This window comes from Strigops habroptila, chromosome 3, assembly GCF_004027225.2.
Source record: "Strigops habroptila isolate Jane chromosome 3, bStrHab1.2.pri, whole genome shotgun sequence".
Taxonomy (NCBI): Eukaryota; Metazoa; Chordata; class Aves; order Psittaciformes; family Psittacidae; genus Strigops; species Strigops habroptila.
In genome coordinates, this window is record NC_044279.2 from 57,292,423 (window position 1) to 57,305,099 (window position 12,677).

At 46.1% G+C, this 12,677-nt stretch overlaps 1 long non-coding RNA gene across 1 annotated transcript; it reads left to right on the forward strand.

Annotated features, from left to right (window-relative positions):
• Positions 1-2,452: 2,452 nt before the first annotated feature.
• Positions 2,453-4,397, forward strand: LOC115605945. Its single transcript, XR_003990763.1, has 3 exons — positions 2,453-2,511; positions 3,275-3,302; positions 4,386-4,397. It is a non-coding gene; the product is annotated as an uncharacterized LOC115605945 (long non-coding RNA).
• The last annotated feature ends 8,280 nt before the right edge of the window (positions 4,398-12,677 follow it).

Below are 12,677 nucleotides of genomic sequence, written 5' to 3' on the forward strand. Positions count from 1 at the left end.
AAAGCCTTGGCAAAATCTAGGGAAAAAGCCCTGTCAAAAGCCTTGGCAAAAGCCCTGGAAAAGGCTCTGGAAAAAGCCTCGGCAAAAGCCCTGGCAAAAGCCTTGGAAAAATCAGTGGCAAAAGCCTTGGCAATAGCTCTGGAAAAAGCCTTGGGAAGAATGCTGGGAAAAGCCTTTGGAAAATCCATGGGAAAAGCCTTGGCAAACACCTTAGCAAAATCCTTGGGAAAATCCAAGGTAAAAGACACGGCAAAATCCCTGGCAACAACCCTGACAAAATCCACGGCAAAATCCATGGCAAAATCAGTGGCAAAAGCGTTGGCAAAAGCCCTGGCAAAGGCATTGGCAAAAGCCGTGGCAAAATGCTTGGGTAAAGGCCTGGCAAAAGCCTTGGAAAAGGCTCTGGCAAAACTCCTGGCAAAAGCCTTGGAAATGCCCTTTCAAAAGCCATAGCAAAAACCTTGACAAAAGCCTTGGGAAAAGGCCTGGAAAAAGCTCTGGAAAAACTCCTGGCAAAAGGCCTGGCAAAAAAAACCCCTTTCAAAAGCCATGGCAACAGCCTTGGCAAAAGCCGTGGCAAAAAGGCCTGCCAAAGTCCCCGGCAAAATCCATTGCAAACTCCCTTGGAAAATCCCTGGCAAAAGCCTTGGAAAAATCAAGGGCAAAAGGTTTGGCAAAAGCTCAATAAAAAGGCTTGGCAAAAATGCTGGGAAAAGCCTTTGGAAAATCACTAGCAAATGCCTTGGCAAACGCCTTAGCAAAAACTCTGGCAAAATCCATGGCAAAACGGCTGGGAAAATGGCTGGCAAAATGCCTGGGAAAAGCCTTGGCAACATCAGTGGCAAAAGCCCTGGCAAAAGCCTTGGCAAAAGCCCTGGCAAAGGCATTGGCAAAACTCCTGGCAAAAGCCTTGGGAAAAGGCCTGGCAAAAGGCCTGGCAAAAGCCTTGGAAAAGGCTCTGGCAAAACTCCTGGCAAAAGGCCTGGCAAAAAACCCTTTCAAAAGCCATGGCAATAGCCTTGGCAAAATCACTTTGAAAATTTCTGTAAAAAGCCCTGACATAATCATAAAGCCTTGGCAAAATCCACGGCAAAAGCCCTAGCAAAATCCTTGGTGCAAATCCTGGAGAAAGCCTTGGAAAAGGCCCTGGCAAAAGCCTTGGCAAAAGCCCTGGAAAAAGCTCTTGTAAAAGCCTTGGCAATAGCACTGCCAAAAGCCTTCGAAAAATCAGCAGCAAAGGCTTGGCGAAAGCCCTGGAAAAAGCCTTGGCAAAAACACTGGGAAAAGTCTTCGGAAAAACACTGGCAAAAGCCTTGGCAAATGCCTTGGCAAAATCCCTGGAAAAATCTATGGGAAAAGACTTGGTAAAAGCCCTGGCAAAATCCATAACAAATGACTTGGCAAAAGTCTTGGCAAAACAATTGGCAAAATCCATGGCAAAAGCCTTGTTCAAAGGTCTCGATAAAGTATTGGCAAAAGCCTTGGCAATTTCCTTGGCAAAAGCCCTGTCAAACCCCTAGCAAAATTCCTTTCAAAGGCCTTGGACAATCCCTCGCACAAGCCCTGACAAAATCACAGGCAAAAACAATGGGAAATCCTAGGAATAAGGCTTGACAAAGGCCCTGACAAAATCTCTGGCAAAAGTCATGGCAAAAATCCTGGCAAAAGCCCTGGCAAAATCCTTGGCAAAAACCCAGGGAAAAGCCTTGAAAAAAGCCCTGGCAAAAGCCATGGCGAAAAACCTGGAGGAAGCCTGGGAAGAAGCCTTTGGAAAGGCCCAGGCAGGAGGCCTGGCAAAAGCCTTTTCAAAATCCCCGGGAAGAGTCTTGGCAAAAGCCTTGGCCAAAGGCCTGTCAAAAAAGTCTTAGGAAAAGACCAGGCAAAAGACCTGCCAAAATCACTGGCAAAAGCCTTGGCAAAATCCCTGCGAAGAAAAGCAGCAAAATCACTTGGAAAAGCCTTAGCAAAAGACTTGGCAAAAGCAATGACAAAATACTTAGCAAAAGCCCTACCAAAGTCCCTGGCAAAATCCATGGCAAAAGCTTTGGCAAAGGCCCTGGGAAATGCCTTTAGCAAAAGCCATGGTAAAAGCCCTGCCAAAGTACCTGGCAAAATCCATTGCAAAATCCCTTGGAAAATCTGTAGGAAAAACCCTTACAAAATTCCTGGTAAAAGATCTGGCAAAATCCACGGCAAAATCCCTGGCAAAAACCCTGGTAAAATACCTCGCAGAAGCCTTGGGAAAACCCCTGGCAAAAGCCTTGGGAAATGCCTTAGCAAAAGCTCTGACAAAATCCGTGGCAAAAGCCTTGGCAAAATCCATGGCAAAAGTCTAGGTGAAAACCCTGGCAAAAGCCCTGACAAAGTCCCTGGCAAAATCCCTGTCAAAAGCCCTGGCAAATGCCTTTGTAAAAGCCCTGGCAACTTCCTTGGCAAAATCCCTGGGAAAAACCTTGGCAAAAGCCTTTGCAAAAGCCCTGGCAAAATCCATGGCAAAATCCCTGCCACAAGGTGTGCTAAAATCCCTGGCAAAATCCCTGGAAATATCCCTGGCAAAATCCCTGGTAAAAGGCTTGGCAGAAGCCCTACCAAAACCCCTAGCGGAAGCCTTAGGAAAATTCCTGGGAAAAGCCTTTGCAAAATCCCTGGCAAAAGATTTAGAAAAAACATTGGCAAAGGCCGTGGCAAAAAACCTGGCAAAAGCCTTTGCAAAAGCCCTGGCAAAATCTCTGGCAAAAGCCTTGGCAAAATCTCTGGGGAAAGCCAGTCAATATCCCTGGCAATATCCGTGGCAAAAGCCCTGTCAAAAGCCCTGGGAAAACACCAGGCAAAATCCCTGGAAAAAAACCTGGCAAAAGTCAAGCAAAAGAAGTGGCAAAAGCCCTGTCAAAATACTGGGCAAAAATCCGTGCAAAAGCCCTGGCAAAACGCATGGCAAAAGCCTTGAGAAAATATCTGGCAAAATCCCTGGCAAATTCCATGGCAAAAGCCCTGGCAAAATCCATTTCAAAATCCATGGTGAATGTACCGGCAAAATCCCTGGGAAAATCCTCTCAAAATCTTTGGCAAAGGCCCAGGGAAATCCATGGCAAAAGCCTTGCTATAATCCCTGGCAAAATTAATGGCAAAAGCCCTGAAAATATCCCTGTAAATAGCCCTGGCAAAACCCTGACAAAATCCCTAATAAAATCCCTGGCAAAAGTTCTGGCAAAATCCCTGGCAAAAACTCTGGCAAATTCCCTGGCAATATCTGTGGCAAAATCCCTGGCAAAAGCCTTGGCAAAATCCCTGGCAAAATCCCTGTGAAACAGCCTTAGCAAAAACCCTGGCTAAATCCCTGTCAAAAGCCCTGGCAAATGTCTTGGTAAAATCCCTGGCAATTCCCTTGTCAAAAGACTTGTCAAAAGCCTTGAGACAGCCCTTGCAAAACCCCTGGCAAAACCCCTGGCAAAATCCTTGGCAAAAGACCTGGCAAAAGCCCTGGGAAAAGCTTAAGAAAAAGCCTTGGAAAACCCATGACAAAAGACTTGGCAAAAGCCTTGGGAGAAGTGCAAAAGCACTGCCAAAGTCCCTAGTAAAATATATGGCAAAATCCCTTGGAAAATCCCAGGAAAAGGCCTGGCAAAAGCTCTGGCAAAAGGCTAGGCAAAAGCCTTTACAAAAGTGCTGGGAAAATTCCTTGGCAAAATCCTTGGTAAAATCCGTGGGAAAAGCCTTTAGGAAAATGCCTGGCAAAAGCCTGGTTAAAAGCCGTGGCAAAATCCATGACAAAAGACTTGGCCAACACACTGTTAAAAGCCCTGCAAAAAGCCCTGGCAAAAGCCCTGGAAAAATACTTCACAAAAACCCAGGCTAAATCCCTGTCAAAAGCCCTGGCAAAAGGTTTGGTAAACTCCCTGGCAAAAGCCATGGCAAAATCCACAGAAAAATCCCTGTGAAATCCCTGGCAAAATTCCTCACAAAAGACTTAGGAAAAGGCCTGGAAAAAGCCCTGACAAAAGCCTTGGCAAAATCTATAGAAGAAGCCTTGGCAAAAGTCCTGGTAAAAGCCCTGGCAAAAGCCTTGGTAAAAGCCCTTGGAAAGTCCCTGGGAAAAGCCCTGACAAAACGACTGTGAAAAGCCTTGGCAAAATCCCTTGCAGAAACCCTAGAAAAAACCTTGACAAAAGCCTTGGCAAAAGCCCTGGCAGAAACCTTGGGAAAAGCTGTGGCAAAAGCCCTGGCAAAAGCTATGCCAAAGCCCCTGGCAAAACCCACGAGAAAAGCCCTTGAAAAATCCTTCTCAAAAAGCATGGGTGGGGGGTGTGTGTGTGGGGGGAAGCCTTCGAAAAGGCCTTGGCAAAGACCCTGTAAAAGACTTGGCAAAAGCCTTGGGAAAAGATCAGGCAAAATCCCTGGGAAAATCCTTAGCAAAAACCCTGGAAAAAGCCTTGGAAAAAGCTTTAGGAAAGGACCTGGCAAAAGCCCTGGCAAAAACATTTGCAAAAACCCTGGCAAAGGCTTGGTCAAAACCCCTAGCAAAAGTCTTGGCAAAAGCCGTTGAAAAGTCCTGGCAAAATCCCTGGCAAAAGCCTTGGCTAAATCCACGATAAAAATCCCTGGCAAAAACCCTTTTAAAAGACTTGGCAAAACCCGTGGCAAAACCCCTGGAAAAAGCCTTGGAATAAGACTTGCAAAATCCCTGGCAGAATCCTTGGCAAAATCCCTGAGAAAAGCCTTAGTAAAAGCCCTGCCAAAGTCCCTGGCAAAATCCATGGCAAAAGCTTTGGCAGAAGTCTTGGGAAAACCACTGCCAAAAGCCTTGGAAAAAGCCCTGGCAGAAGCCTTGGGAAAAGCCCTAGAAAAAGCCTTGGCAAAATCCAAGTCAAAACCCCTGGCAAAATCCATGACAAAAGCCTTGGCAAAAGCCCTGGCAAGAGTCTTGAGAAAAGCCTTGGCAAAATGCCTGGCAAATTCCATGGCAAAAGCCTTGGTAAAAGCCTTGGTAAAACCCCTGGCAAAATCCTTGGCAAAAAAGCTGGCAAAATCCGTGACAAAAACGCTGCCACAATCCCTGCCAAAATCCCTGGCAAAAGCCTTGGCAAAAACGCCAGCAAAAGCCCTGGGAAAAAAAGCCCTGGGAAAATTCATGGCAAAAGCCCTGAAAAAAATTTCCGTGGCAAAACCCATGTCACGTTGCCTGGTAATATATGGGGCAAAATCATTGGCAAAATACCTGGAAAAATCCCTGGCAAAAGCCTTGGCAAAATCCATGGCAAAAGTCTAGGTAAAAACGCTGGCAAAAGCCCTGACAAAGTCCCTGGCAAAATCCCTGTCAAAAGCCCTGGCAAATGCCTTTGTAAAAGCCCTGGCAACTTCCTTGGCAAAATCCCTGGGAAAAACCTTGGCAAAAGCCTTTGCAAAAGCCCTGGCAAAATCCATGGCAAAATCCCTGCCACAAGGCGTGCTAAAATCCCTGGCAAAATCCCTGGAAATATCCCTGGCAAAATCCCTGGTAAAAGGCTTGGCAGAAGCCCTACCAAAAACCCTAGCGGAAGCCTTAGGAAAATTCCTGGGAAAAGCCTTTGCAAAATCCCTGGCAAAAGATTTAGAAAAAACATTGGCAAAGGCCGTGGCAAAAAACCTGGCAAAAGCCTTTGCAAAAGCCCTGGCAAAATCTCTGGCAAAAGCCTTGGCAAAATCTCTGGGGAAAGCCAGTCAATATCCCTGGCAATATCCGTGGCAAAAGCCCTGTCAAAAGCCCTGGGAAAACACCAGGCAAAATCCCTGGAAAAAAACCTGGCAAAAGTCAAGCAAAAGAAGTGGCAAAAGCCCTGTCAAAATACTGGGCAAAAATCCGTGCAAAAGCCCTGGCAAAACGCATGGCAAAAGCCTTGAGAAAATATCTGGCAAAATCCCTGGCAAATTCCATGGCAAAAGCCCTGGCAAAATCCATTTCAAAATCCATGGTGAATGTACCGGCAAAATCCCTGGCAAAATCCTCTCAAAATCTTTGGCAAAGGCCCAGGGAAATCCATGGCAAAAGCCTTGCTATAATCCCTGGCAAAATTAATGGCAAAAGCCCTGAAAATATCCCTGTAAATAGCCCTGGCAAAACCCTGACAAAATCCCTAATAAAATCCCTGGCAAAAGTTCTGGCAAAATCCCTGGCAAAAACTCTGGCAAATTCCCTGGCAATATCTGTGGCAAAATCCCTGGCAAAAGCCTTGGCAAAATCCCTGGCAAAATCCCTGCGAAACAGCCTTAGCAAAAACCCTGGCTAAATCCCTGTCAAAAGCCCTGGCAAATGTCTTGGTAAAATCCCTGGCAATTCCCTTGTCAAAAGACTTGTCAAAAGCCTTGAGACAGCCCTTGCAAAACCCCTGGCAAAACCCCTGGCAAAATCCTTGGCAAAAGACCTGGCAAAAGCCCTGGGAAAAGCTTAAGAAAAAGCCTTGGAAAACCCCTGACAAAAGACTTGGCAAAAGCCTTGGGAGAAGTGCAAAAGCACTGCCAAAGTCCCTAGTAAAATATATGGCAAAATCCCTTGGAAAATCCCAGGAAAAGGCCTGGCAAAAGCTCTGGCAAAAGGCTAGGCAAAAGCCTTTACAAAAGTGCTGGGAAAATTCCTTGGCAAAATCCTTGGTAAAATCCGTGGGAAAAGCCTTTAGGAAAATGCCTGGCAAAAGCCTGGTTAAAAGCCGTGGCAAAATCCATGACAAAAGACTTGGCCAACACACTGTTAAAAGCCCTGCAAAAAGCCCTGGCAAAAGCCCTGGAAAAATACTTCACAAAAACCCAGGCTAAATCCCTGTCAAAAGCCCTGGCAAAAGGTTTGGTAAACTCCCTGGCAAAAGCCATGGCAAAATCCACAGAAAAATCCCTGTGAAATCCCTGGCAAAATTCCTCACAAAAGACTTAGGAAAAGGCCTGGAAAAAGCCCTGACAAAAGCCTTGGCAAAATCTATAGAAGAAGCCTTGGCAAAAGTCCTGGTAAAAGCCCTGGCAAAAGCCTTGGTAAAAGCCCTTGGAAAGTCCCTGGGAAAAGCCCTGACAAAACGACTGTGAAAAGCCTTGGCAAAATCCCTTGCAGAAACCCTAGAAAAAACCTTGACAAAAGCCTTGGCAAAAGCCCTGGCAGAAACCTTGGGAAAAGCTGTGGCAAAAGCCCTGGCAAAAGCTATGCCAAAGCCCCTGGCAAAACCCACGAGAAAAGCCCTTGAAAAATCCTTCTCAAAAAGCATGGGTGGGGGGTGTGTGTGTGGGGGGAAGCCTTCGAAAAGGCCTTGGCAAAGACCCTGTAAAAGACTTGGCAAAAGCCTTGGGAAAAGATCAGGCAAAATCCCTGGGAAAATCCTTAGCAAAAACCCTGGAAAAAGCCTTGGAAAAAGCTTTAGGAAAGGACCTGGCAAAAGCCCTGGCAAAAACATTTGCAAAAACCCTGGCAAAGGCTTGGTCAAAACCCCTAGCAAAAGTCTTGGCAAAAGCCGTTGAAAAGTCCTGGCAAAATTCCTGGCAAAAGCCTTGGCTAAATCCACGATAAAAATCCCTGGCAAAAACCCTTTTAAACGACTTGGCAAAACCCGTGGCAAAAACCCCTGGAAAAAGCCTTGGAATAAGACTTGCAAAATCCCTGGCAGAATCCTTGGCAAAATCCCTGAGAAAAGCCTTAGTAAAAGCCCTGCCAAAGTCCCTGGCAAAATCCATGGCAAAAGCTTTGGCAGAAGTCTTGGGAAAACCACTGCCAAAAGCCTTGGAAAAAGCCCTGGCAGAAGCCTTGGGAAAAGCCCTAGAAAAAGCCTTGGCAAAATCCAAGTCAAAACCCCTGGCAAAATCCATGACAAAAGCCTTGGCAAAAGCCCTGGCAAGAGTCTTGAGAAAAGCCTTGGCAAAATGCCTGGCAAATTCCATGGCAAAAGCCTTGGTAAAAGCCTTGGTAAAACCCCTGGCAAAATCCTTGGCAAAAAAGCTGGCAAAATCCGTGACAAAAACGCTGCCACAATCCCTGCCAAAATCCCTGGCAAAAGCCTTGGCAAAAACGCCAGCAAAAGCCCTGGGAAAAAAAGCCCTGGGAAAATTCATGGCAAAAGCCCTGAAAAAAATTTCCGTGGCAAAACCCATGTCACGTTGCCTGGTAATATATGGGGCAAAATCATTGGCAAAATACCTGGAAAAATCCCTGGCAAAAGCCTTGGCAAAATCCATGGCAAAAGTCTAGGTAAAAACGCTGGCAAAAGCCCTGACAAAGTCCCTGGCAAAATCCCTGTCAAAAGCCCTGGCAAATGCCTTTGTAAAAGCCCTGGCAACTTCCTTGGCAAAATCCCTGGGAAAAACCTTGGCAAAAGCCTTTGCAAAAGCCCTGGCAAAATCCATGGCAAAATCCCTGCCACAAGGCGTGCTAAAATCCCTGGCAAAATCCCTGGAAATATCCCTGGCAAAATCCCTGGTAAAAGGCTTGGCAGAAGCCCTACCAAAAACCCTAGCGGAAGCCTTAGGAAAATTCCTGGGAAAAGCCTTTGCAAAATCCCTGGCAAAAGATTTAGAAAAAACATTGGCAAAGGCCGTGGCAAAAAACCTGGCAAAAGCCTTTGCAAAAGCCCTGGCAAAATCTCTGGCAAAAGCCTTGGCAAAATCTCTGGGGAAAGCCAGTCAATATCCCTGGCAATATCCGTGGCAAAAGCCCTGTCAAAAGCCCTGGGAAAACACCAGGCAAAATCCCTGGAAAAAAACCTGGCAAAAGTCAAGCAAAAGAAGTGGCAAAAGCCCTGTCAAAATACTGGGCAAAAATCCGTGCAAAAGCCCTGGCAAAACGCATGGCAAAAGCCTTGAGAAAATATCTGGCAAAATCCCTGGCAAATTCCATGGCAAAAGCCCTGGCAAAATCCATTTCAAAATCCATGGTGAATGTACCGGCAAAATCCCTGGCAAAATCCTCTCAAAATCTTTGGCAAAGGCCCAGGGAAATCCATGGCAAAAGCCTTGCTATAATCCCTGGCAAAATTAATGGCAAAAGCCCTGAAAATATCCCTGTAAATAGCCCTGGCAAAACCCTGACAAAATCCCTAATAAAATCCCTGGCAAAAGTTCTGGCAAAATCCCTGGCAAAAACTCTGGCAAATTCCCTGGCAATATCTGTGGCAAAATCCCTGGCAAAAGCCTTGGCAAAATCCCTGGCAAAATCCCTGCGAAACAGCCTTAGCAAAAACCCTGGCTAAATCCCTGTCAAAAGCCCTGGCAAATGTCTTGGTAAAATCCCTGGCAATTCCCTTGTCAAAAGACTTGTCAAAAGCCTTGAGACAGCCCTTGCAAAACCCCTGGCAAAACCCCTGGCAAAATCCTTGGCAAAAGACCTGGCAAAAGCCCTGGGAAAAGCTTAAGAAAAAGCCTTGGAAAACCCCTGACAAAAGACTTGGCAAAAGCCTTGGGAGAAGTGCAAAAGCACTGCCAAAGTCCCTAGTAAAATATATGGCAAAATCCCTTGGAAAATCCCAGGAAAAGGCCTGGCAAAAGCTCTGGCAAAAGGCTAGGCAAAAGCCTTTACAAAAGTGCTGGGAAAATTCCTTGGCAAAATCCTTGGTAAAATCCGTGGGAAAAGCCTTTAGGAAAATGCCTGGCAAAAGCCTGGTTAAAAGCCGTGGCAAAATCCATGACAAAAGACTTGGCCAACACACTGTTAAAAGCCCTGCAAAAAGCCCTGGCAAAAGCCCTGGAAAAATACTTCACAAAAACCCAGGCTAAATCCCTGTCAAAAGCCCTGGCAAAAGGTTTGGTAAACTCCCTGGCAAAAGCCATGGCAAAATCCACAGAAAAATCCCTGTGAAATCCCTGGCAAAATTCCTCACAAAAGACTTAGGAAAAGGCCTGGAAAAAGCCCTGACAAAAGCCTTGGCAAAATCTATAGAAGAAGCCTTGGCAAAAGTCCTGGTAAAAGCCCTGGCAAAAGCCTTGGTAAAAGCCCTTGGAAAGTCCCTGGGAAAAGCCCTGACAAAACGACTGTGAAAAGCCTTGGCAAAATCCCTTGCAGAAACCCTAGAAAAAACCTTGACAAAAGCCTTGGCAAAAGCCCTGGCAGAAACCTTGGGAAAAGCTGTGGCAAAAGCCCTGGCAAAAGCTATGCCAAAGCCCCTGGCAAAACCCACGAGAAAAGCCCTTGAAAAATCCTTCTCAAAAAGCATGGGTGGGGGGTGTGTGTGTGGGGGGAAGCCTTCGAAAAGGCCTTGGCAAAGACCCTGTAAAAGACTTGGCAAAAGCCTTGGGAAAAGATCAGGCAAAATCCCTGGGAAAATCCTTAGCAAAAACCCTGGAAAAAGCCTTGGAAAAAGCTTTAGGAAAGGACCTGGCAAAAGCCCTGGCAAAAACATTTGCAAAAACCCTGGCAAAGGCTTGGTCAAAACCCCTAGCAAAAGTCTTGGCAAAAGCCGTTGAAAAGTCCTGGCAAAATCCCTGGCAAAAGCCTTGGCTAAATCCACGATAAAAATCCCTGGCAAAAACCCTTTTAAAAGACTTGGCAAAACCCGTGGCAAAACCCCTGGAAAAAGCCTTGGAATAAGACTTGCAAAATCCCTGGCAGAATCCTTGGCAAAATCCCTGAGAAAAGCCTTAGTAAAAGCCCTGCCAAAGTCCCTGGCAAAATCCATGGCAAAAGCTTTGGCAGAAGTCTTGGGAAAACCACTGCCAAAAGCCTTGGAAAAAGCCCTGGCAGAAGCCTTGGGAAAAGCCCTAGAAAAAGCCTTGGCAAAATCCAAGTCAAAACCCCTGGCAAAATCCATGACAAAAGCCTTGGCAAAAGCCCTGGCAAGAGTCTTGAGAAAAGCCTTGGCAAAATGCCTGGCAAATTCCATGGCAAAAGCCTTGGTAAAAGCCTTGGTAAAACCCCTGGCAAAATCCTTGGCAAAAAAGCTGGCAAAATCCGTGACAAAAACGCTGCCACAATCCCTGCCAAAATCCCTGGCAAAAGCCTTGGCAAAAACGCCAGCAAAAGCCCTGGGAAAAAAAGCCCTGGGAAAATTCATGGCAAAAGCCCTGAAAAAAATTTCCGTGGCAAAACCCATGTCACGTTGCCTGGTAATATATGGGGCAAAATCATTGGCAAAATACCTGGAAAAATCCCTGGCAAAAGCCTTGGCAAAATCCATGGCAAAAGTCTAGGTAAAAACGCTGGCAAAAGCCCTGACAAAGTCCCTGGCAAAATCCCTGTCAAAAGCCCTGGCAAATGCCTTTGTAAAAGCCCTGGCAACTTCCTTGGCAAAATCCCTGGGAAAAACCTTGGCAAAAGCCTTTGCAAAAGCCCTGGCAAAATCCATGGCAAAATCCCTGCCACAAGGCGTGCTAAAATCCCTGGCAAAATCCCTGGAAATATCCCTGGCAAAATCCCTGGTAAAAGGCTTGGCAGAAGCCCTACCAAAAACCCTAGCGGAAGCCTTAGGAAAATTCCTGGGAAAAGCCTTTGCAAAATCCCTGGCAAAAGATTTAGAAAAAACATTGGCAAAGGCCGTGGCAAAAAACCTGGCAAAAGCCTTTGCAAAAGCCCTGGCAAAATCTCTGGCAAAAGCCTTGGCAAAATCTCTGGGGAAAGCCAGTCAATATCCCTGGCAATATCCGTGGCAAAAGCCCTGTCAAAAGCCCTGGGAAAACACCAGGCAAAATCCCTGGATAAAAACCTGGCAAAAGTCAAGCAAAAGAAGTGGCAAAAGCCCTGTCAAAATACTGGGCAAAAATCCGTGCAAAAGCCCTGGCAAAACGCATGGCAAAAGCCTTGAGAAAATATCTGGCAAAATCCCTGGCAAATTCCATGGCAAAAGCCCTGGCAAAATCCATTTCAAAATCCATGGTGAATGTACCGGCAAAATCCCTGGCAAAATCCTCGCAAAATCTTTGGCAAAGGCCCAGGGAAATCCATGGCAAAAGCCTTGCTATAATCCCTGGCAAAATTAATGGCAAAAGCCCTGAAAATATCCCTGTAAATAGCCCTGGCAAAACCCTGACAAAATCCCTAATAAAATCCCTGGCAAAAGTTCTGGCAAAATCCCTGGCAAAAACTCTGGCAAATTCCCTGGCAATATCTGTGGCAAAATCCCTGGCAAAAGCCTTGGCAAAATCCCTGGCAAAATCCCTGCGAAACAGCCTTAGCAAAAACCCTGGCTAAATCCCTGTCAAAAGCCCTGGCAAATGTCTTGGTAAAATCCCTGGCAATTCCCTTGTCAAAAGACTTGTCAAAAGCCTTGCAAAATCCCTGGCAAAACCCCTGGCAAAACCCCTGGCAAAATCCTTGGCAAAAGACCTGGCAAAAGCCCTGGGAAAAGCTTAAGAAAAAGCCTTGGAAAACCCCTGACAAAAGACTTGGCAAAAGCCTTGGGAGAAGTGCAAAAGCACTGCCAAAGTCCCTAGTAAAATATATGGCAAAATCCCTTGGAAAATCCCAGGAAAAGGCCTGGCAAAAGCTCTGGCAAAAGGCTAGGCAAAAGCCTTTACAAAAGTGCTGGGAAAATTCCTTGGCAAAATCCTTGGTAAAATCCGTGGGAAAAGCCTTTAGGAAAATGCCTGGCAAAAGCCTGGTTAAAAGCCGTGGCAAAGTCCATGACAAAAGACTTGGCCAACACACTGTTAAAAGCCCTGCAAAAAGCCCTGGCAAAAGCCCTGGAAAAATACTTCACAAAAACCCAGGCTAAATCCCTGTCAAAAGCCCTGGCAAAAGGTTT